This window comes from Gopherus evgoodei, unplaced genomic scaffold (genome assembly GCF_007399415.2).
Source record: "Gopherus evgoodei ecotype Sinaloan lineage unplaced genomic scaffold, rGopEvg1_v1.p scaffold_60_arrow_ctg1, whole genome shotgun sequence".
In the NCBI taxonomy this organism is placed as follows: domain Eukaryota; kingdom Metazoa; phylum Chordata; order Testudines; family Testudinidae; genus Gopherus; species Gopherus evgoodei.
Window position 1 is genome coordinate 280227 of NW_022060081.1, and position 24057 is coordinate 304283.

The 24057-nt window shown below is 48.9% G+C and overlaps 1 long non-coding RNA gene and 2 pseudogenes across 2 annotated transcripts; 2 read left to right on the forward strand and 1 right to left on the reverse strand.

Moving 5' to 3' along the window:
* LOC115643461 overlaps positions 1-24057 on the reverse strand; it is a 591865-nt pseudogene that overhangs the window by 167419 nt on the left and 400389 nt on the right.
* LOC115643475 overlaps positions 1-24057 on the forward strand; it is a 41303-nt pseudogene that overhangs the window by 7572 nt on the left and 9674 nt on the right.
* On the forward strand, positions 12975-23825 carry LOC115643482. Of its 2 annotated transcripts, none has more exons than XR_003998332.1 (3): positions 12975-13015; positions 20456-20538; positions 23796-23825. It is a non-coding gene; the product is annotated as an uncharacterized LOC115643482 (long non-coding RNA). The 2 variants fall into 2 exon arrangements; XR_003998331.1 differs by lacking the exon at positions 23796-23825 and adding an exon at positions 22145-22725.

Below are 24057 nucleotides of genomic sequence, written 5' to 3' on the forward strand. Positions count from 1 at the left end.
GGTTGGTTTTTTTCACACCCCTACCTGAGAGGACTATCCTGGCAAAACTTTTAAGTACAGACCAGGCAAGAGTCTGCACCTGGATTTTAAAATACTACTCTAGACCCAAACATTTTAGTATCAGAGGGCAGAACATCCAAGATGCGCGTGTGCAGAATGCAAGAAAAATGCCCAACACACATTGTCTGAGTGACAGGGCTCAATCTCAAATTCCAAGTTCCACGGACTTTGTCACTTTTGGCTACCCGCAGAAATAGTGGGTACGATGTACTAACCGAGTGACTGAGATGAGTCAGGGGACAAGGAGAGCCATAGCCTGAGCTATGTGCAAGGAAACGTTATAAGAACGAGACAGTTTTGTACGAGGACTGAAGGTGCTAAAATATGGGTCGGACCTGATGAGAAACAATCAAATGAAAAAAAGTCCCATTCAATTCCGTTATGTAATGGCAGACAGCTAAAAGTGACAGGTTTTTTAAGTGCTTATAAACCAATGGTAGAAGTCTACATAATAAGATGAGTGAACTAGAGTGCCTTGTAGTAAATGAGGAGAATGATATAATGGGCATCACAGAAACTTGGGGGAATGAGGATAATCTAAGGGACACAGTAATACCAGGGTACAGAATATATCGGAAGGACAGAACAGGTCGTGCTGATGGGGGAGTGGCACTGTATGTGAAAGAAAGCTCAGGATCAAATGAAGTAAAAAATCTTAAATGAACCAAACGGTACCATAGAATCTCTATGGATGGTACTTCCGTGCTCAAATAAGAATATAGCAGTAGAGATGTATTACCGACCACCTGACCAGGATGGTGCTAGTGACTGAAATGCTCAGGGACATTAGACAGGCTATTAAAATAAAAAACTCAGTAATAATGGGGGATTTCAACTACCCCCATATTGACTGGGTACTTATCACCTCAGGACGGGATACAGAGATAAAGTTTCTTGACACTTTAAATGACTGCTTCTTGGAGCAGCTGGTCCTGGAACCCACAAGTGGAGAGGCGATTCTTGATTTAGTCCTAAGTGGAGCCCAGGATCTGGTCCAAGAGGTGAATATAGCTGGACTGATTGGTAACAGTGACCATAAAATAATTAAATTTAACATCCCTGTGGCGGGGAAAACAGCACAGCAACCCAACACTGTAGCATTTAATTTCAGACAGGGGAACTACACAAAAATGAGGAGGTTAGTGAAACAGAAATTAAAAGGTACAGCACCAGAAGTGAAATCCCTGAAAGCTGCGTGGAAACTATTTTAAAGACACCATAATAGAGGCTCAACTTAAATGTATCCCCCAAATTATAAAACATAGTAAGAGAAACAAAAAAGTGCCACCGTGGCTAAACAACAACATAAAAGAAGCAGAGAGAGGCAAAAAGGCATCGTTTAAGAAGTGGAAGTTAAATCCTAGTGAGGAAAATAGAAAGGAGCATAAACTCTGGCAAATGAAGTGTAAAAATATAATTAGGCCAGAAAAAGAATTTGAAGAATAGCTAGCCAAAGACGCAAAAACTAATAGCAATTTTTTTAAAAGTACATCAGAAGCGGGAAGCCTGCTAAACAACCAGTGGGGCCACTGGACGATCGAGATGCTAACGGAGCACTCAAGGAGATAAGGCCATTGCGGAGAAACTAAATGAATTCTTTGCATCGGTCTTCATGGCTGAGGCTGTGAGGGAGATTCCCAAGCCTGAGCCATTTTGTTTAGGTGACAGATCTGAGGAACTGTCCCAGATTGAGGTGTCATTAGAGGACGTTTTGGAACAAATCGATCAATTAAACAGTAATAAGTCTCTGGGACTAGATAGGATTCACCAAAGAGTTCTGAAGGAACTCAAATGTGAAATTGCAGGACTTTCTAACTGTAGTTTGTAATTTATCATTTAAATCATGATGACTGGAGAATAGCTAATGTGATGCCAGTTTTTATAGAGGGCTCCAGAGGTGATCCCGGCAGTTACAGGCCTGTAAGCCTGAGTTCAGTACTGGGCAAACTGGTTGAAACTATACAAAACTTGTTGACTGGGCAACAAAATGGCAGATTAAATTTAATGTTGATAAATGCAAAGTAATGCACATTGGATAACATAATCCCAACTCTACATATAAAATGTTGGGATCTAAATTAGCTGTTACCACTCAAGAAAGAGATCTTGGAGTCACTGTGGATAGTTCTCGGCAAACATCCACTCAATGTGCAGCGGCCATCAAAAAAGTGAACAGAATGTTGGGAATCATTAAGAAAGGGATTGATAATAAGGCAGAAAATAATATATTGCTTCTATATAAATCCATGGTGCACCCACATCTTGAATACTGCGTGCAGAGGTGGTCGCCCCATCTAAAAAAAGATGTATTGGAATGGGAAAAGTTTCAGAAAAGGGCAACAAAAATGATTTGGGATATGGAACGGCTTCTGTATGAGGAGAGATTAATAAAACGAGGACTTTTTGGCTTGGAAAAGAGACGACTAAGGGGGATATGCTAGAGGTCTATCAGTTCATGACTGATGCGGAGAAAGTAAGTAAGGAAGTGTTGTTTACTACTTCTCATAACACAAGAACTAGGGGTCATCAAATGAAATGAATAGGCAGCAGGTTTAAAACAAACAGAAGGAAGTATTTCTTCACACAACACAGTTAACCTGTGGAACTCCTCGCCAGAGGATGTTGTGAAGGCCAAGACTATAACAGGGTTCAAAAAAGAACTAGATAAGTTCATGGAGGATAGGTCCATCAATGGCTATTAGCCAGGATGGGCAGGGATGGTGTCCCTAGCTTCTGTTTGCCAGAAGCTGGGAATGGGCGATGGGGGAATGGGTCACTTGGTGATGCCCTGGTCTGTTCATTCCCTTTGGGGCACCTGGCATTGGCCTCTGTCGGCAGACAGGAGGCTGGACTAGATGGACCATTGGTCTGACCCAGTCCGGCCATTCTTACGTAAAAAGCTGCATCTGCTGGCAAGGCTATATCTCAGGAATCGCTTGATCAAATAACCCGATATTTGGACCAGTCGCCCTTCACTGAATGCCCACAAAACCCAGAAAATGTCAAGAGAATTCAAAGAAACATGTGGCTTTTACGTTGTTAGAATAGTTCATGTTTAAACAGGAAATAAGGCTTCTGTCCACCAGGCGACAGGGGAACCCTTCGCATTGCTGTAATGAGTGGCTACACTGAAGTGCAGCTGCAGTGTCTCAAGCCTTGAGATACGACTGTTTAGTGACCCCCCCAGTCCCTCCTATTCCTTACTGCCCTGAGCCCCATCAACACATGCTTGCTGATCCCAGCTCTTGTACAACTCTCTGGGTTTCTCTCTGTGATGAAGAAGCAGGTCCAAGGTGACTTCTTTTCTGGCTGGAGTCTTTACTTTCTGGGACCTGTGTTTTAGCAGCTCCTTTGATGAGGCGTGTCTGGCTGTGTGTGTTCCCAGCAGAGATGCGGATTGTCAGATCCCTCCTAAGCAGAGTGTCCTGCACCTTTGAGCACCTGGGGAGCTGCCCTTGGGATTTTACTGCTTAAAAATGGGCTGGGGTAAAAGTCATCCAATCTTCTTTGTGACAAATGTCCCATGAATTCCTCTCATCCCCCTTGTTTTCTTTCCCCTGAGCAGGGTGTCCCATTTCCAAACCTGACGTGATCACCCAGCTGGAACGAGGGGAGGAGCCGTGGGTCCCGGACCTCCAGGGCTCTGAGGAAGGAGAGGTCCTGAGAGGCGCCTGTGCAGGTGAGGCATCATTAAACCAATTCAAGAACTCACAATGCCTGAAAGAGAGAGCTGGGACTCCCTAGAAAAGCCTTGTGAGCTCTTGGAATTCAGGAGTATCCCCAGGAGGCCTTGTACCCTATGGGCAGCTGTCGCTCATGGCTTCCTACCCATCCTCACTGTCACCTGGCAGCAGCTCCCTCCCTGATGGGATGTGGAGGCAGAATCATTCCCCTCCTCTCTCCCCTATGGGGAAGGGTTTTGCAGAATTCAGCTATTAGGTTTTTTTCTGTCTCTCCAGCTCTAGTTTCAGTTTGTTTCCTTTTTCCACCCGTTTCTGAGATTTCTCCCTCTGTCCCAGCAGAGGACGCGATGGTGAGTGAGGACGAGGAGCAGAATCCTCAGCAGGAAGATGGTGAGCACATGGAAGCACATGGGGGATTATCGCAAGGATCCAAAGAGGTTGTGTCCAGGTATCGTGTGCAGGGAAAAGCCTCTGAGAGTCAGCAAAGTCCAGAGGGAAACCAGCCCAGGGAGAAAGTGGGCAAATCCACTGATTGTCAGCGAATTCACCAGGACTTCAAGGAAATCACAGCCCAGCAGAAAACCCTCACGGGAGAGAGAAAAAATACATGTACTGAGTGTGGGAAAAACTTCACTCTGAACTCCACCCTTATTAAACATCAGAGGATCCACACAGGAGAGCACCCCTACGAATGCTGTGAGTGCGGGAAACACTTCATTGAGAAATCAAACCTTATTAAACATCAGACAAGCCACACCCAAGAGAGACCCTATGAGTGCCCTGAGTGTGGGAACAAATTCACTCGGAGCTCAACCCTTATCAGACATCAGAGGAGCCACACAGAAGAGAGACCGTATGAATGTAGTGAGTGTGGGAAAAGGTTCGCTCGGAGCTCAGTCCTAATCAATCATGGGAGAATCCACACCGGAGAGCGACCCTATGAATGCCGCGAGTGCGGGAAAACCTTCCCTCAGAGCTCAATCCTCTTTAAACATCAGAAGATCCACACGGGAGAGCGCCCCTACAAATGCCGTGAGTGTGGGAAACAGTTCATTGAGAAATCAACACTTATCAAACATCAGACAAGCCACACGGGAGAAAGACCCTATGAGTGCCGTGAGTGCGGGAAACAGTTCAGTCAGAAATCCAGCCTTATTAAACATCAGACAAGCCACACTAGAGAGAGGTCCTGTCAGTGCCGTGAGTGCGGGAAAAGCTTCACCCACAGCTCATCCCTTATCAGACATCAGAGGAGCCACACGGGAGAGAGACCTTATGGATGCCGTGAGTGTGGGAAAAGCTTCACTTTCAAATACGACCTTAATAAGCATCAGAGGATCCACACAGGAGAGCGCCCCTACGAATGCTGTGAGTGCGGGAAACAGTTCACCTGGAGCTCAGGGCTCATTAATCATCAGCGAATGCACACGGGAGAGCGCCCCTACGAATGCTGTGAGTGCGAGAAAAAGTTCACTCAGTGTTCGGGCCTTATTAGTCATCAGCGAACGCACACGGGAGAGCGGCCCTATACATGCTGTGAGTGCGGGAAAAGCTTCACTCAGAATTCAGGCCTTCTTAATCATCAGAGAATTCACACAGGAGAGCGCCCCTATACCTGCTCCGAGTGCGGGAAAATGTTCCCGCAGAGCTCAGCCCTTTTTAAACATCGGAGGATCCACACGGGAGAGCACCCCTATGAATGCTCTGAGTGCGGGAAACAGTTCAGTGAGAAATCAAAACTTATTAAACATCAGACAAGCCACACTGGAGAGAGACCATATGAGTGCGATAAGTGTGGGAAAAGCTTCACTCAGAGTTCATCCCTTATCAGACATCAGAAGATCCACACGGGAGAGAAACCCTATGAGTGTTGTGAGTGCGGGAAAAGCTTCACTTTCCAATATGATCTTAATAAACATCAGAGGATCCACACAGGAGAGCGCCCCTATGAATGCTGTGAGTGCGGGAAACAGTTCACCTGGAGCTCAGGCCTCATTATTCATCAGAGAATCCACACAGGAGAGCGACCCCATGAATGCTGTGAGTGTGGGAAAACCTTCACTCAGAGCTCAGGCCTCATTACTCATCAGAGAATGCACACAGGAGAGCGACCCTATATGTGCCGTGAGTGTGGGAAAAAATTCACTCAGAGCTCAGGCCTCATTAATCATCAGAGAATGCACACAAGGGAGAAACCCTATATATGCTGTGAATGCGGGAAAACGTTCCCCCAGGGCTCAGCCCTTTTTAAACATCAGAGGATCCACACAGGAGAGCATCCTAAGAACGCTGCGAGTGAGGGAAAAGTTTCATCCGGTGCTCACACCTTAATAGATATCAGTGATCTCACAGGATAGATAAACACCATAAACAGTTTGTGCAGGGCAGAGAAAAATTTTTTTTTTTGCTAATTTCCACATAGTGACTTTTTTTTTAGGGCTGTTTATAGCATTTGCATCATCGTGTTCTCTCAGCTCCCCCAGGTGAGTTGTCTGTGTTTCCTTTTGCAGGTCTCACTTCTCAGGGGTGAATTCAGTGGTCCTTTCCATCAACTCCTTTCTCCTGTGAGTCATGGGAGTGTGTTCCCTTCCTGCCAGGAGTGTCCATCGGCCCCAGGTGCGGGAAATCAGGGTGACGTCAAGTAGCTACACTGAGTGAAAATTGACCTGGGCTTTGTCTCTCCAGGATTTTCCATGACGTTGGCCTGCTGGAGGTAGCCAGCCTAATGTAAACACACCGCTATACGTGCAGTGGTGTCATAGCCCAAGCACAGGGACTGGGGTTAGCTAGCATGTTGCCCTTTGACCTGTCCTAATCCACACCAATTTTCGTAGTATAGGCAAGCCCTGAGCATCACATTCATACTGTCACCCTACTAGCAGAGCGATTGTTAGAGTCACCAAGTTCCCCCTTTGGCAACAGATTGTCTCATTCTCAGGAGTTCTCACGCTGGTCCAGGTTCTGCTGGACAGCAGGTGGTTTGGTTTATTCACCGTCTTTCTCATTTAAAATATATTTCAATATAAAATAGAGGAGGCGCAGGAGTGGTACAAATGCATATTTTCCGCCTCCGTGACATCAGAAGGAAATGGGGTGAGGATAGGATTAAAATTCAAAATGATCTGGACAAACTGGAGAAATGGTCTGAAGTGAAGAGGATGAAATTCAATAAAGACAAATGCAAAGTGCTCCACTTAGGAAGGAACAAGCAGTTGCACACGTACAGAATGGGAAGAGACTGTCTAGGAAGGAGTACAGCAGAAAGGGATCTGGGGGTCATAGTGGACCTCAAACTAAATATGAGTCAACAGAGTGACCCTGTTGCAAAACAAGTGAACTTGATTTTGGGATGTATTAACAGGAGTGTTGTAAGCAAGACACGAGAAGTCATTCTTCCGCTGTACTTCGCACTGATCAGGCCTCAACTGGAGTATTGGGTCCAGTTCTGGGCTCCACATTTCAGGAAAGATGTGGTCAAATTGGAGAAAGTCCAGAGAAGAGCAACAAAAATGATGCAAGGTCTAGAAAACAAGATCTATGAGGGAAGATTGAAAATATTAGGTTTGTTTAGTCTGGAGAAGAGAAGCCTGAGAAGGGACATGATCACAATTTTCAAGTACGTAAAAGGTTGTTACAAGGAGGAGGAAGAAAAATTGTTCTTCTTAACCTCTGAGGACAGGACAAGAAGCTATGGGCTTAAATTGCAGCAAGGGAGGTTTAGTTTGGACATTAGGAAAAAGTTCCTAACTGTCAGGGTGGTTAAACACTGGAATAGATTGCCTAGGGAGGTTTTGGAATTTCCATCACTGGGGATTTTTAAGAGCAGGTTGGACAAACACCTGTCAGAGATGGTCTAGATAATACTTAGTCCTGCCATGAGTGCAGGGGACTGGACTAGACAACCTCACGAGGTCCCTTCCACTCCTGTGATTCTATGAGTGAATGCATCAGGCTCCAATTCCAGACTGCTGGGTATACATGTGTTGAGTCCTGATTCTACTCTTTTGTCTCGTAGTTTTGTTCTCGTGTCTTATGCATTTGTCCCTCTTCGCCTCCACCTCCCTGCTTCTTTGAAAGAGTAGAAAGTGCTAAAATAGAGCTGAGGTCCTTTTCCTCAGGATGCAAACCTTCCCGCGTAGCCCGAGACCCCTTCCACCCACACTTATGTCAGAAATGAACAGACAGAAATGAACTCTCAGATACGGGAGGCTCCTACGCTGGCGTAAAGCACATTGACACAGTGCTTGCTTAAAAGCAAACTAACGTGTATGAATAGATGCTATAATCTTTGACTGTGTTCTTGTTAGCAATGAAATTAAACATGAAGTTAATCACCGGTTCAAGCCTGATCACCTGAATTACATTGAAGCACTGCGACTTTCAGTTCTGTTAGTCATATAGAAAGTGGTGGCTACCCAGAAAAGTTTATTTGATGTCAGATAAGCTTTTGAGCTTACACAGAGTTTTGCTTCAGGCCTGGGAAATTTAACGTAGAATGTCACAGCAAATACCAGGTAGAAAAGCTCACGTCTCTCACCAACACAAGTTGGTTAATAAAAGATATCACCTCCCTCACCTTTTCTCTCTAATATCTGGGTGCCGACATGGCTACACCCACACGGCACATGACAGTAGCCGTGTCGCTCCCAGGATATTTTATTTTTTAACAGAAAGACATGAAAGGAAATGGCCAATGAAGGCACCAGAACCTAAGGAATAAAACAACACGCTTCTGTGCACACACTGATTCTGAATAGCGATTGAACTAGACTCCCTTATCATTAAAAAGACCTTTCTTTCTATGGCAGGTAAAATATAGGATAAAGAAACGTTGATAAGTGCAACAACTAAATTTATAAGAGCGACCAGACTGGGTCAGACCAAAGGTCTGTCTAGCCCAGTATCCTGTTGTCATGGTATAACCCCCACTCTGAACCTTAGCGTCCAAAAGATGGGGTACCAGCATGAATTCCCCTAAGCTTAATTACCAGCTTAGATCTTGTAGTGCTGCCACCAACCAGGACTTGCAGTGCCTGGTACACTCCGGTCCCCCCAAAACCTTCTCAGAGGACCCCAAGACCCAGACCCCCTGGATCTTACACAAGGAAAGTAAACCCTTTCCCTCATCATTGCCTCTCCCAAGCTTTCCCTCCCTGGGTTACCCTGGCAGATCACTGTGATTCAAACTCCTTGAATCTAAAAACAGAGAGGAATGCACCCTGCCCCCTCCCCAAAAGGTAATACAGATTCAAGCTCTGTGAATCTAAAACAGAGGAATTCCACCTTCCCCCGTCCCTTCTCTCTCCCTGTCTCCCACCAGTTCCCTGGTGAGTACAGACTCAATTCCCTTGAGCCTCAACAAGGGGGAAAAATCAATCAGGTCTTAAAAAAGAAAAGCTTTTAATAAAAGAAAGAAAAAAGTAAAAGTTGTCTCTGTAATTAAGATGATAAAGGTTACAGGGTCTTTCAGCTTATAGACACTAGAGAGAAGCCTTCCCCCCAGCACAAATACAAATTAAAATCCTTCCAGCAAAATACACATTTGCAAATAAAGAAAACAGTCAAAAAGACTAAACTGCCTTCTGCTGGTACTCACTATTTGAACAGAAAATTAGAGAGCCTGTAGGTACATCTGGTCACTCTCAGAACCCAGAGAGAACAACAGACAAACAAACAAAGACTTCCCTCCACCGAGATTTGAAAGTATCTTGTTTTCTGATTGGACCTCTGGTCAGGTGGTCCAGGTTCACTGCTTGTAACCCTTTACAGGTAAAAGAGACATTAACCCTTAACTATCTGTTTATGACACCTGTCTTCCGACAGTGGCCGAGGCCAGCTGGGTCACAGCGAATGAACAGAGCAGGCAATCATGAAGTGATCCATCCCCTGTCATCCACTCCCATTTAAAAAAATAAAATATTTAAACTAAACCTGAGCTGCTTGTTATTAAAAGCTGTTTTCCCAAATTCAGTTCTTCTAAAAACACCCCCGAGACCTCTGCCCGCCCCAGCAGGGGTGAAAGGAGAAAATCCTGCTGCTGCCCTTAGTTCCAGGTTCCTCTCACAGGGGTGGGCGGGAATTGATTTGTTTGCTGCTAAGAAGCAGGCCAGGACAGCTCTGTGGGGGTCAATATTACCTGCCACTACCAAGCACCGGCCAGGCTGCCTCCCCAATCCAGCTGCACCCCCTTGCTGCATCATCTTAGCGTAGTTGGCTGCCCAATTATCTAAAGATCGGGTGTTGGATCCTCCAACGAGGCAGGAATTTTGGTCCCAGCTTCAGTCTTTTCTAAACGGAGTTCCAGAAATGCCGAAGAAAAGGAAATTGAGTGGCGTGATCTGTAGAATTTCCCCCCACACCCACAACGTTTTCTGAAGCACTAACTCTTTCTTCTCCTTTACATGCACTGTGGGAAATGCCCTGGTCAGAAAACGCTTCTCAAAGAGGATACCTCTCTGGCTGAGTCTCAGACAGGGCCTGGCTGGTGGCAGCGTTTCATTCTCCCATTGCATCTACTCCCCCTTCAAGCAGGAGCGCAGCCAGAGCGTATAGCAAGGATGGTTGGTTGGGGAGTTGCACACCGCAAAGGGGCCATTGCTAAGTGTGCTTGGGCAACCAGGAAAAGGCATTCGAAAGTAGGCAGGGGGAAGGTGTGTCGAGGGAGTGGTGGCTTCCAGTCTCCATGACCCTGGGGCAGAGAGGTTCACAATTGTGACCAGAGCGGGAATAGGGCATTGTGAGATAGCTGCTGCGGGATGGTTAGTCATGACACAATGTCAGTGAGCACTATCCGCCTTCAGCTTACTCAAGTCTCAGTTAGGTCTGTATCAAGGGGTAGGCGTGAAAAAGTGAAATCTACCAAGGAAGCATCAGTTGGGTTGGAGGCTGTATCTTAATCATTTGGTTTCAGTATGGAAATATTCAACTGGCTTCAGGTGGATTGGGTGAAATTCTCTAACTGGGGTTTATAGCCGAATGGACCGCCACCTCCTTGGTTCCTGTTTTGGGATTTATAAGGGCTGGCGTTCTGCTGTATTCATCTGCTGATTTGACTAAAATGGTGACTTGATTCCAATCCCGTATCTGTGAACACCTCAATTAGGTTATGGGTGAAACCATGTTATACTGAACTTGCTTTGATCCACTGGAGTGCACAGCCCCTCCCCCCCCCGAACGCTGCTTTACTGCGTTATATCGGGTGTCGTTATATCAAGGTAGCGGTGTATTTACATATCAATATTTCTGATGAGCATTTGCTATTAAAATATAAATTAAATAGCACAGTGACCTGCATCTGCACAATGACAATGAAGTGGTAGGAGTAATAAAAAAATAAAATTTTCAAAGGAGAAAAACGATGTTTAAAATGGATTACAAGGAAGAGAGTACAAAAAACAGATGAACTTGTGGCACCTTAGAGACCAACAAATTTATTTGAGCATAAGCTTTCATGGGCTACAGCCCACTTCATCAGATGGCACGCAGTGGAAAATACAGTAGGAAGATATGTATAAATATACACAGAGCACATGAAACATGGGTGTTACCCTACACATGCTAACGAGAGTGATCAGTTAAGGTGAGCTATTACCAGCAGGAGAGAAAAAAAACCTTTTTGTAGTGGTAATCAAAATGGCCTATTTCCAGCAGTTGACAAGAGGGTGTGAGGAACAGTAGGGAAGAAAAATAAACATGGGAGAATAGTTTTACTTTTCAAATCCGGGAATCCCAGCAGCACTTAAGACACTTGTGAACTGCTAGGAGACGTGATGCAGTCAGATAGGCGGAGAAGGGATTTTTTTAAACACTCGAAATGTGTGCCATCAGTTGGGGGGGGGTGTCTGTAAAATCCAGCCAAGAGCAAGGAGCTGCAGTTTCTAGGCCCTGGGATGTTCTGTGCCAGTTTGAGAACCCAGCCCCGGGGAAAGCCTGTGCTGAGCAGTACAGTCCTGTGAGAAAGGAAATTAAAAAACCCCCAATCCTATTTTTGCAACCCCAGCAGGTGGCTCAGCCCCTCGGGGTAACTGTTACTCTTTCTACCCCTCCCTGTGCTGGGGTTTTCTACCATCTCTGTGACGAAGTGGGGGGTTTTCTGTGTTTTCCAATGGGTTGCATGCAGAGGGAGGGGGACTCAGTGTCCCCGGGTGTGACTGGTTTAGCGAGTCGCAGCTGGTTTCTGGCCAGTGGGGGACAATGGGCTGTGGGGAGAGGACCCCGGTGACCTGACCAGCCGGCTCCAGCCAGAGAGGCCAGAAGGGGGCTGAGAGGAGAGGAGACCCAGGCGACCCTGTTTCCCTGGAGAGAAGCCAATGGACAGAGGGGGCTCGGGGCCGGGGATATGGGAGGCCCAGCTGGGAAGCGGGGGGCTCTGGGCTGGAGGGGGAGCAGGCAGAGCCCCCCTGGCTGCAGGGGGACTGGGATGTGCTGGGCTGGGGGAGGCCAGGCCAGGCCTGAGAGTTTCCTGTGCTGGGTTCAGCTCTCAGTAACCCCTCCCGTGTCACGCTGGGGAGAGTGGCTCCAGGTAGAGACCGGGGTTACATCGACCCCTTCCGGGGGGGGGGTGCAGGCCGCAGGGGCCCAGAGCGAGGGGACTCCCTGGGGGGCTGAGGCTCAGAGCGGGGCGGCTCCAGGAGCTGGGGGCCCCCCCGTGACAGCGTCCCCGCGCTGACCGGACCGTTCCCACCGCCCGGTGAAGCTGGACGGGAAGGAGGCAGGCGCGGACGGTGGGGCTGCCGTGGGGGGGTCGCACACACGCCCCCCCCCAGAGTCTGTGCTTTGGGGGGGGGTTCCCGAGGGAGACCAGAGACCGGGACAGGGCGATGGGGGGGGTCCCACACATCCCCCCCCCGAATATCGGGCCAGTCCCTATAAAATCAGGACATTGGGCCCCCCCAGTCTGTACAGGGCGGGGGAGGGGCAGGTATGGGGAGCTCGGTGCGGGGGGGGGACTAATGACGGGCCCCGCCCCCAGCCCAGGCCCCGCGGGAGGGGGAGGGGCCGGGCCCCATTCGCCCCCTGCCCGGGGAAAGGGGGGCGGGATATGGGGCTGTGGAGAACCCCGCCCCCAACGGGGGGCAGCTGGACCTCACAGCGCCCCCCCCCCGGCGCGCGCCACATGCCAACGGCCCTAACGGCCGGACCCGTCACGTGACACCTTCCCCCCGCCGCCCGCGCGCCGCGCTGCAACGGCCGCAACTGTCACGTGCCTCTTGCCCCGGCCCCGCGGGTCGCGTCACTTCCGGCCGCTGCAGGACGGGCGCGCGGCGGAGCCGGTAAGAGCCGAGCAGGGCGGTGGGGAGGAGACACCTGGGCCCGAGACCCCCCCCCGGGCCGGGCTGGAAGCGGGGCGGGGGGTCCCGGTGCGGCCTCCGTAGCGATGGGGGGGTCAGTGGGGGGCCGGGAAACCCCCCGGGGGGGAGGTGAGTGTGTGTCCGTGTCTCGCACCTGCCCCCCCCGGCCCCCTTAACACCGCCCCTCCCCCATTTCACAGCCACAGGAACCCCCCCCCGCCCTTCGCACCGCCCCTCCCCCATTTCACAGCCACAGGAACCCCCCACCCTTAACACCGCCCCTCCCCCCATTTCACAGCCACAGGAACCGCCCCCCCCCGCCCTGGGGGTTTGTCTCCCCGTTTTCCCCACAACTCTCAGACACGGATATAAACTCCCCCCCCCGCCCCCTTCTCTGCCTTGGCTGCTGCTGCCTGAAGCGGCCCCGGGCGCGGGGCCCTGTCTCTGAACCGCAGCTCAGACGGACCCTTTTCTCCGCTCCTCCAGCGCCTGCACATGCTGCCTCTTTCCTCTCTCTCCGTCTGCCACATCCCGGTGGGAAACGCGCTCCGACCCACCCCGGACAGGGGCTGCGGAGCGCAGCTCTTCGGGCGGGGCTGGCTTTGTCCTGAATTGCCAGAGGTTATGTTGTGCTGGGGACCCTCCTGGAGGTTGTTTTCATGCGTTTGTATTGCACAGCATCCTAGACATGTGGGCTGGACAGGGCCTGCAGCTGTCCTTTCCCTGCCCGGCTCTCCCTGCCCAGGCAGGACCCAGTATATGTAGATTATCTCTGACCGAGGTTTGTCCTACCTGCCAGCCCCCTCGACAGACTGTTCCCGAGCTGAACGGCCTGAGCTCTGGGGACCCCCACCCAGATCTGAGTGGGGAGCAGCTCTGGGGAGAGGAGACCCCAGGCAGTGGGCAGCTGGGTAAAGAGACTGAAGTTGGGAGGAGAAACATTGACGTGTCCAAGGGCTCCCCGGCTGCCCCTGACAGAGCTAGAAAGAGAGCCCAGTTCTAGGGGTGTTCTGGGCACTGAAGGTCTCTGCCACCCTGGTGTTTCAGGTACTGGTGCAAACCCTTCGTATGGACAGAATTTACACTAGTGCCCTCTGATTGGCACGGGGGCACCATTTACACTAGTGCCCTCTGATTGGCACGGGGGCACCATTTACACTAGTGCCCTCTGATTGGCACGGGGGCACCATGTCCCAGTTTGAAGGCTTGCAGGGGGGACAAGGACACTGACTTCTATCCCAGGACACCCCCACCCCTACACCCCCGGCTGTGTGCAGGGACTGCAGCTGAGCTTCCCTGCCAAGACAGCCTGTGCATCCATGGACAAACCATCTCTTCCTGCAGCCTAATACAGTGGGGTCTGGGGACCTTTCCAAGCTGTGAGTGACGGGGCTCTGGAGTTACTGGGATCTGTTCCTGGTTCTGTCACTTACCTGCTTGGTGACCTGGGGGAAGTCACAGCCCTTCTGTGTTTTCCTCCTGCCCATTGTCTGCTTGGATTGTGCTCTGTTTGGGGCAAGGACTGCACTGATTGGTAGAGGTGTCAGTTAATGCAATTTGGTGGAGGTGTGATTGTGATATGAGAAGATCTGGGTCTGAGTCCCCCATGTGTGCGATGAAAGGAGAGAAGTCCATGTGTACCGTTCGCTTCCAGTCTGTCTCGTTTCTGCACTGAGGTGTGCATGTTGTCAGGAGGAAACGGGACTGTTTGCCATGGGAATGGTCAGCAGTGAGATGGGATCTGAGAGCAGTCTGTGTGCTTCACGATGGGTGAGTGAATGTAGAACGTTAGCTGGAACTTCTGTGAGTAAGGATGAAAGAGTTGTGAAAAGGGGTGAAGAGGTGTTCAATTGACCAAGTGTGCAGCTGTTTCTGGGGAGCGGGCCCAGTATCTGAGTGTAAAACAGGTGTCAGTAGCTCCAGTACAGCGCAGCTCACCTAAAACCACATTCTGTCTTAGCAAAGGTAAGCTCTATCCCCTTCTCTTTGCTTCGGAAAGTTGCCTTTCCCAGGGCTTTGCTGCCATTGTGAATTGCAGAATTAGTATTATGTTGGCGTGTACCTTATCTCTGCCTTTCCTGATTATTACAAGTTTGAGATTTGCTGATCTCTCTTCTGGAGGGGCACCAGACAGCTTCAGGCAACTTTAAATCCTGCGTTCATAAAGTTTTAATACGTGAATTTCCTAGCTTTTTGCACAGAGCAGTGTTGGCAGCGCTATAGGCAGTTGTGGGTCTCACACAAGTTTGCAATCGGAGGCACAGAGAAGTGCAGTGATTTACCCAATGTCACCCAGCAGGCCCGTGGCAGAGCCAGGAATAGGCTGGGTCCAGTGCTCTCTCCACCGAGGTGCTGGGTGATTCTGAAGTTTTGCTCCCCTCTCCTGTACTTTTTGTTACGGTGGAATGGGAATAATGGTCATGCTTTCAAGTGTCTCTCTCCTTCTCCTCCTCCTCCTTCTCCTGACACCATTTTCAGCTCGGCCTCCCCTTCTTTCAAGTATCAGAGGGGTAGCTGTGTTAGTCTGGATGTGTAAAAACAGCAAAGTCTCCTGTAGTACCTTATAGACTAACGGACGTTTTGGAGTATGAGCTTTCGTGGGTGAATATCCACTTCGTCAGATGCATGTAGTGGAAATTTCCACGGGCAGGTATATATATGCAGGCAAGCTAGAGATAATGAGGTCAGTTCAATCAGGGAGGATGAGGCCCTGTTCTAGCAGTTGAGGTGTGAAAACCAAGGGAGGAGAAACTGGTTCTGTAGTTGGCAAGCCATTCACAGTCTTTGTTTAATCCTGAGCTGATGGTATCAAATTTGCAGATGAACTGAAGTTCAGCACTTTCTCTTTGAAGTCTTCTTTCAAGTGTTTGACATGGGCAGTGGGTAACACAGCCAGCGAGAGAAATCTCTGACATGGTTTGTGCCCCAGCTGGTCCTTCTGCTCCTGGTCCAGCCTTGCCATAGCTCTGCCGCTCCTCCAAACAGGCCCCCTCCCCATACACTCTGGCCTGCCCCTGCACCCCATACACGTGTAACGTGTGCCTTGAAACTATTCCTAGGTTGGATCTGGGATGATTAAATTTGTTACCTTCAGCTCCCCCACACTCCAGTTTCAGTTGTTTCGTGATGTCCTAATGGTTTTTTTCACTGGGAGGGAGCAAGGCTGGTTAGTTGAGTCCATAAAGTAGATTTTCAATGTCAATGTTTTGTTCCGTAGATATGACCCATACGCTGATCTCTCAGTCACTGAGTCTTGGCCAGTGATGAGCTTTCTGTAGACACCTCACAGGACCATCCTGCAAGCGATGTGTTTGGTGTGATGGGTTTGTCAGGTCTCAGGTGAGAGCTGCTGGCAAAGACCAAGTGACCGTTTGTGTCACTGCCTAATCCCCATAGGCCAGGGAGAGGACGAATTTCTGCAAATGGCCTTCAGGACAGGTGCTGAGTTCACTGCAGTGCCCCTCGTCCCCTCTCTATTACCCTTCTCGCTGTGCTGTCTGGGACACTGCCCTGCTTCCTGCTCCCCAAGCCACCCGTATCAACTCCATGTGCCAGGCTGCTGGCAGCCCCCAGGGAGAGGCCATCCAGCCCATCAAACTGGTGCCAAACCGCTGGGCCTTAGGCCTTCTGGGGTGCAGCTCTGTGAGTCCCATTGGCCCCTGCCCCTGGGGTGCTACGGGCACATCCTTCTAGTGTGTCAGGCTCAACCCCCTGGCTGAGGCCTCGGGGTACTTTCTTCCTCTCTCGGGGCACCAGGTGAAACAGCAAAAGAGCTGACTGTCGGCAAACAAGGGTAAATAAAGGAATGAAAGAAAGAAATGGGGAAAGAACTGTGAACAGCTCCCATCAGGATATGGACCCCTCTTACTTCTCAGAGCCTTGGGAGCGTCTCAGTCCCCTTCAGAGTTTAGTGGGTCCCCAGCGCAAGTTTCAGCCTGCTCCCCCTTTGAGCTCCAGGGATCCCCATCCTCCCTCAGTGAAGGCCAGAGCCGCGAATGCTGCCAGCCCTCTCCTTGGGGCTGGAGATGCTCCACAGACTGTTCCCTTCCCACCCCCCAGAGTAGAGTAGGTCTCTCCTGTTAACTCCTGCTCCAGTCCTGACATGGTTTGCAGGTGTGGAGGGGCTGGGCCAGTCCAGACTAAAGCAGCAGTTTAACTCCTTCTGTACCAGCGTGGGGTTTAAATAGCCCTTCACAGGCACCCAGGCCCAGGGAATGGCCCCCTATCAGCCCCATGCCTGATGTGGTGGGGAGACCCACTGGCAGCATTGCCCTTCAGGGTGCTGCTCCCACTCCTTCCCCTCCCCCTTTACTGCCACCACAGTGTCTGTCACCTTCACTTCCTGAGGGGTGACCCCAGAAAGTGTGTTTTGTTATCCCTTTCCCTACCTCCTGGATCCGTTCTGCCCCCTCCATCACTCACCTCTGTCTGAGGAGACAAGGTGAGTCATGGGGCGCGGGAGATGATCTGCTGCAGATCCATCACTGAAGGGGTGGCAGCCTTGAACCCCCTTGAAGGTTGCCGGGATGCTGACATGCGCTGGAGGAGAACTGGGGCTTGACTGAATCCAGGGACCATTTGGCCCACACTGTGTCCCTGTAAAGCCTGCTCTGCATTGCTGCCAGTTGCTGCCGTTGTGCCCATAAGTCTCTGTAACGCTGTCCCCAGCGACTCGAGAGCACAAGCACCAGCCTCAGGCAGACTGGTAAGAAGCAGGGAACAAACCCAAATTGGGTGTGAGGTCTGTACGGAGATTTCATCAACCAAGTATCCAGTGTAAACACTTCAGGCTGTGTAACAGCATTAACATGGAATCACAGACAGTGCCCCGAGTGATCTCATATATCTCACCACGCAGGTGAGCCAACCTTTGTGACAGATGGTCCCTTACTCCAGGGGTTCTCAACCTTTTTCTTTCTGAGCTGCCCCTCCCTCCCCCCAACATGCTATAAAAACTCTACGGCCCATGTGGGCCTCAGTAACTTGTTTTCTGCATATAAAAGCCAGGGCTGGTGTTAGGGGGCAGCAAGCAGGGCAACTGCCTGGGACCCCATGCCATAGGGGTCCCCACAAAGCTACATTGCTTAGGCTTTGGCTTCAGCCTCAGGTGGTGGGGCTCAGGAGCCTAGATTTCAGCCCCATGCGCTGGGACTTGAGCTTTCTGCCCTGGGCCTCGGCAAGTCTAATGCTGGCCGTGCTTGGCAGCCCACCTGATAACTGCTCGTGGCCCTCCAGGGGGCCCAGACCCCTGGTTGAGAACCGCTGCCTTACCCCACAAATCACAGTGATGTTCAGGTTACTGCCAGTACCAAAGGACCAGTCACTTCCTTAGGTCAGCTGAATCTTAGAACTCACAAGAAAGACAACACTTGTAGCCAGTCTTGTAATAACCTGTATTAAGATGTATTTAAAAGGAAACGAGAGTTGTTTACAAAGTTAAAGTAGGTTAAAGCAGATGCAGACGAGTTACAGTCTTAAATTTCAAAAGGTAATAGAAGTTCTATAATAAGCAAGCTCTACATATTCTTTAGGACTAATGCACGCTAAGCAACTGGGGATCTCTTGCTTATGCCTAGAAACTTTGCCCGCCCAGAGTCCAAGCAGCATACAGATAATCAGTTCCTTCTGTATGGGGGTTTTTACCCCCTTCCTGCCATGTGCTCTGAGCTGCAAACTCAGCTAATGGGAAGTGAAGAGCACAACAACAGTCTTGTGTCTTCTTTAACATCCCATAATAGTCTCTCTGGTGTTGATGGACCTTTCCTGCCAGGCAGGGGGTAATGCATTCGGTTGCCAATCAGCACTTCACCTAGGTAAAGTCTCTCTCTTGTCTGGTGACTTACATAGTCACAGAGCCTCACAATGCAACTAGTCAGATATTAACCCTGGCAGCAACTCACAAGCGTTCAATAAAGTCTAAACATTAAACACATTGTTATAATTCTAATACCTGTTTTAACAATACTAACACAGGGGAGCCAGACTGATTCCAGCCGTGCGTTTGTCCATGTTCAGTTAAGACTTGGGAGATTTTGCAAGAGCTGACACCTCATCTACCAGTGTCACAGGCAGGATGGGCAGGGATGGTGTCTCTAGCCTCTGTTTGCCAGAAGCTGGGAATGGGTGACAGGGGATGGATCACTTGATGATTCCCTGTTCTGTTCATTCCCTCTGGAGCACCTGGCTTTGGCCGCTGAGCTAGATCACTCCATCATTGGGGATTTTTAAGAGCAGGCTGGACAAACACCTCTCAGGGATAGTCTAAACCAGTGGTTCTCAAACATCTGTGCTGGTGACCTCTTTCAAATAGCAAGACTCAGAGTGCGACCCCTCCCTTATTAAAAACAAACCACATTTTAATATATTTAACACTATTATAAATGCTGGATGCAACCTACGGTTTGGGGTGGATCTTGACATCTTGCAGCCCCCCGTGTAATAACCTCATGATCCCCTAAGGGGTGCTGACCCCCAGTTTGAGAACCACTGAACTAGACGGACCGTTGGTCTGATGCAGTGGGCCATTCTTATGTTCACAGTCTCTATCAGGAGTATCTACTCACTTGGACTCGCTGGGAAGCCATATAAAGACACAGGCTGTGCTGAGACAAGGAGGCCCAGTCTCAGAACCTCCGGGGTCATGCTTGCCAAAAGCTAAAACTAGACACAGCCCATGAAAGGGGGCACTGCCAGGAGAGACTGTATAAAGGTTGGAGCATCCAACAACTTGGTAAACCTGAGAGAGCTGCCTTGGGGCAATGACAGGGAGAAACCCCCAAAGGGGATCCTTTGATTCTGCTCTTCTCTGGCATTTGCTTGATAGAATCACAGAACCGGAAGGGACCTCGAGAGGTCATCTAGTCCTGTCCCCTGCACTCAAGGCAGGACGAAGTATTATCTAGACCATCCCTGAGAGGTGTTTGTACAACCTGCTCTAAAAAATCCACAGTGATTCACTATGACCCCCTGATCCCTTTCCGCTGCAGATCCTCCTTCCTAGGCAGTCATTTCCCATTTTGTATGTGTGCAACTGATTGTTCCTTATTAAGTGAAGTACTTTGGATTCGTCCTTATTGAATTTCATCCTATTTACTTCAGACCATTTCTCCAGTTTGTCCAGATCATTTTGAATTTTAATTCTTTCCTCCAAAGCCCTTGCAACCCCTCCCAGCTTGGTATCGTCCGCAAACTTGATAAGTGTAGCAGAGAGACTCTGCTACTGGGAGGGTTTCACCTTGTCTCAGAGAGTTACACGCTGGTGGGAGGGGGCTAGACCTGTACTGGAATAAGGTCACTCTGTGCTTCACAGTTTGGTAGAACCTAGAATGTCCATTAGCAGGGAAAATCCTGGGGGGAATCGGCTTGTGGAATGAACAAATACCCCATCTGAATGCTTTCACATTGCCCTTCTCGTCCTGGCAGGCTACAGAATAACGTCCAGGTTTCACTCCAGATCATCCCATCCTCCCAGGGGGAAGGAAATGGCTGCAGTGGAGCTGGCTCAGGTAAGGGATTGTCAGGGAGCTGGTGGTGGGTTCTGCTTGGAGGGAGAGGAGCAGTGGATGCATAGGAAGGTGGGAGCTGCTCAAGGTAGTGGGAGGCAGGAACTATCTAGGGTAGGGGAAGGGGAGGGGACAGGATGTGACAAACCTGCTGAGGCTTGTGTACTCTAGGGTGTGATGGGTTGTCACCCTAGGGTGCAGTCTTGGGGGCTTCTGGGAACCCTTGTGCCCTCTAACCCTCAAGCTGGGCTGGCTCTTCTCACACTGCTTTGCCGGAGATTCAGCCAGCCTCTCCAGGCCCTGTTATCACCCAGCACGACAGCAGGTGGGTGCCGTACACCCAGCTAAGCTACCTGAGTGCATTACCTAAACCACTCAAGGACAGAGAGAAGACATCAGCCAATTTCCCAGCTCCCCAACCTTGCACTCTTGCTGTAATATAAATCCAAAACGATACTATCTTATACTACACAGGAATCTCTATAATGTAAGCTCATAAATATAGTTTGCCTTTCCCTCGATATGGGGAAGATACGCACAACAAGCTTGTGCTAACCAAGCTCAGATTTTCCCCAGACACTTCACTGAAAATACACTGATTATGATAAAGCATAAAACAAGTTTATTAGATACAGAAAGATTTTAAGTCGTTATAAGTGATAGCAAACAGATCAAAACAGATTACTTAGCCAATAACCAAAAACTCCAATAAGCCTAACATACAAAATGGATAGAATTTGAATTAGCAGTTTCTCACCTGATTGACGATAGAAGCAGTCCCCCAAGTTTCCATACACAAGCTAGAAATCCCTTTAGCCTGGGACCAACACTTCCCCCACTTCAGTCTTTGTTCCTCAGGTGCTTCCAGGAGTTCCCTTGTGTGGGGAATGAGGCCAAGAGATGATGTCGCACCCCACCTTACGTAGCTTTTCCATATGGTGGGAACCCTTTGTTCCAAACTCAGTCCCCAGTTCAGTTAGTGGAAAAATACAGGTACCAAAATGAAGTTCATTGTCATGTGGTCTGGTCACATGCCCTGCTGAGTCATAGTAGCCATGACTCGTAGGCTGGCTGTCAAATTCACACGGGGGCTAAGCTCTTCCACGGTCCGTTATCTTGGTTGATGAGCCTTCAGCACTGTCTGGCTTCTTCACTGTTGTGCCTGAAAGGCTTGTTGTGGGTGTTACCCAGAGTAAGCACATGTGAAATACAGATACAGAGTCAATATCCATAACTTCAGATACAAACATGATCCATGCACACAGGTAGGATAATCATAGTCAGCAAATCATAACTTTTCCGGTGACATCGCACATGACACATCTTGCACAAAATGCCTCATCATTATGTCCTAATGATATTGTAATCCTACCACTATGCTGAATGTGGGGTGTAGTGTCAGATGGGGCCTAATTTCAAGCCACAGGGGTTGGGAACAGAACTTCCCCTCTTTGTGGAAGAGGCAATAACCCCCCAGCCAGGGCTGGGAAAACTTCCCAGGCTCCCAATGCTGGAGCCAGAATCTACTGACACTTCATTAGTTACTACCACCCCCAATCTTTGTGGCAACTGCAAACTTTATCAGTGATGACTTTATATTTTCTTCTAGGTCATTAATAAGAATGTTAAATCGCACAGGGCCAAGAACCAATCCTTGTGGGAACCTCCTGGAAAGAAATCCACTCGATCACGGCTTTCCATTTACTATCACAGTTTTTAATCTATTTAATGTATGCCGTTTGTATTTTGTATCTTTCTAGTTTTCTAGTCAAAATGTTGTGCCGAACCAAGTCATATGCCTTACAGAAGTCTAGGTATGTTACATCAATGCTATTAGTTGCAGCCAAACTTTTGATCTCATCCAATAAGGATATCCAGTTAGTTTGATAGGCTCTATTATCTCTGAACCTTTTTTAATAGGCACTAATTATATTATCCTCATTTAATTCTTTATTAATTAAATCCATATTCACTGCTCCATTCTCTTGCCCAGTATCGATGTCAGACTAACACTCCTGTAATTAGCTGGGTCACCTCTTTTACACTTTTTAAATATTGGCAGAGTATTAGCTTTATTCCCGTTTTCTGGAATTTCCCTGGTGTTCCAAGTCCTAATTAAAATATAAGAACTAGGGTTCACCAAATGAAACTAATAGGCAGCAGGTTTAAAACAAATAAAAGGAAGTTCTTCTTCACACAGCGCACAGTTAACCTGTGGAACTCCTTACCTGAGGAGGTTGTGAAGGCTGGGACTGTAACAGTGTTTAAAAGAGAACTGGATAAATTCATGGAGGTTAAGTCCATAAATGGCTATTAGCCAGGCTGGGTAAGGAATGGTGTCCCTAGCCTCTGTTTGTCAGAGGATGGAGATGGATGGCAGGAGAGAGATCACTTGATCATTGCCTGTTAGGTTCACTCCCTCTGGGGCACCTGGCATTGGCCACTGTCGGTAGACAGATACTGGGCTAGACGGACCTTTGGTCTGATCCGGTACGGCCGTTCTTAATAACAGTCCTCCACACTCCTCCACCAGGTCTTTCAGAGCTCTTACATACAAGTTATCAGAACCTACTTATTTAAACGTGTCTAACTGTAATACCTGCTGTTTAATGTCCTCGTGAGTTATTGTTGGAATGGAAAGACTGTTGTCATGAACATCTTATCATATGATTTACATCATCTGTTTTTCTTCAAATCCAGGAGAGAAATATTTATTGATCACTTTTATCTCTTCTGCATGATTGTTGATAATTCTGCCTTTTCCATCTAGTAATTTACCACTACCATTGTTAGGGATGAATTTTGTACTTAATATACTTTTTAAAAACTTCCTTCTTATTTTCATTGATTGATCATTGATTTATGATAGCTTCCCTACCAATTTTCTACATTTCTGATCTTCTAACTTATAGTCTTTACTATTGACTTCCCCTTTCTTCCACATATTTTATTTGGAGAGTGTTGGGACTCCTACCAGGGAGCCACCAGCAGGGTCCAGAGACAGTCCCATCTCCTGTATCAAGCTCTGGCTAGTGGGTATGTGATAAATGTGATGACCCTGCCTCCGTCTGTCAGCTGGGAGACACAAAGGTTTTCTCTTTCTACCCTCTGATGGCTCCTGGCTGCTCTAGGCAAGGTGGGGTGGGACTCTGTTAACATGTGCCTCCCCGAGCTTCCATTTCCCTGGTGCAGCTGTTTCCTGAATAGTGGGGTTGTGAGTGGGGCAGCAGGTACTGAGAGTTGGACTCTTGCTCTTTCAGGGGCGGGTGACTTTCGAGGAGGTGGCTGTGTATTTCACCAGGGAAGAGGGGGCTCTGCTGGACCCTGCTCAGAGAGCCCTCTACAGGGATGTCATGCAGGAGAACTACGAGACGGTGGTCTTGCTGGGTAAGGAGTCCTCTCCCCTGGGTTATTAGAAGCTATGGGGTCTCTAAAGAACCTGAGTAGTAATAACTTTATACTTTTATTCATCGTATAAGTTTTGACAAGTTTCCTTGTCCCCCTTTTTTTGCCTCATCTCCC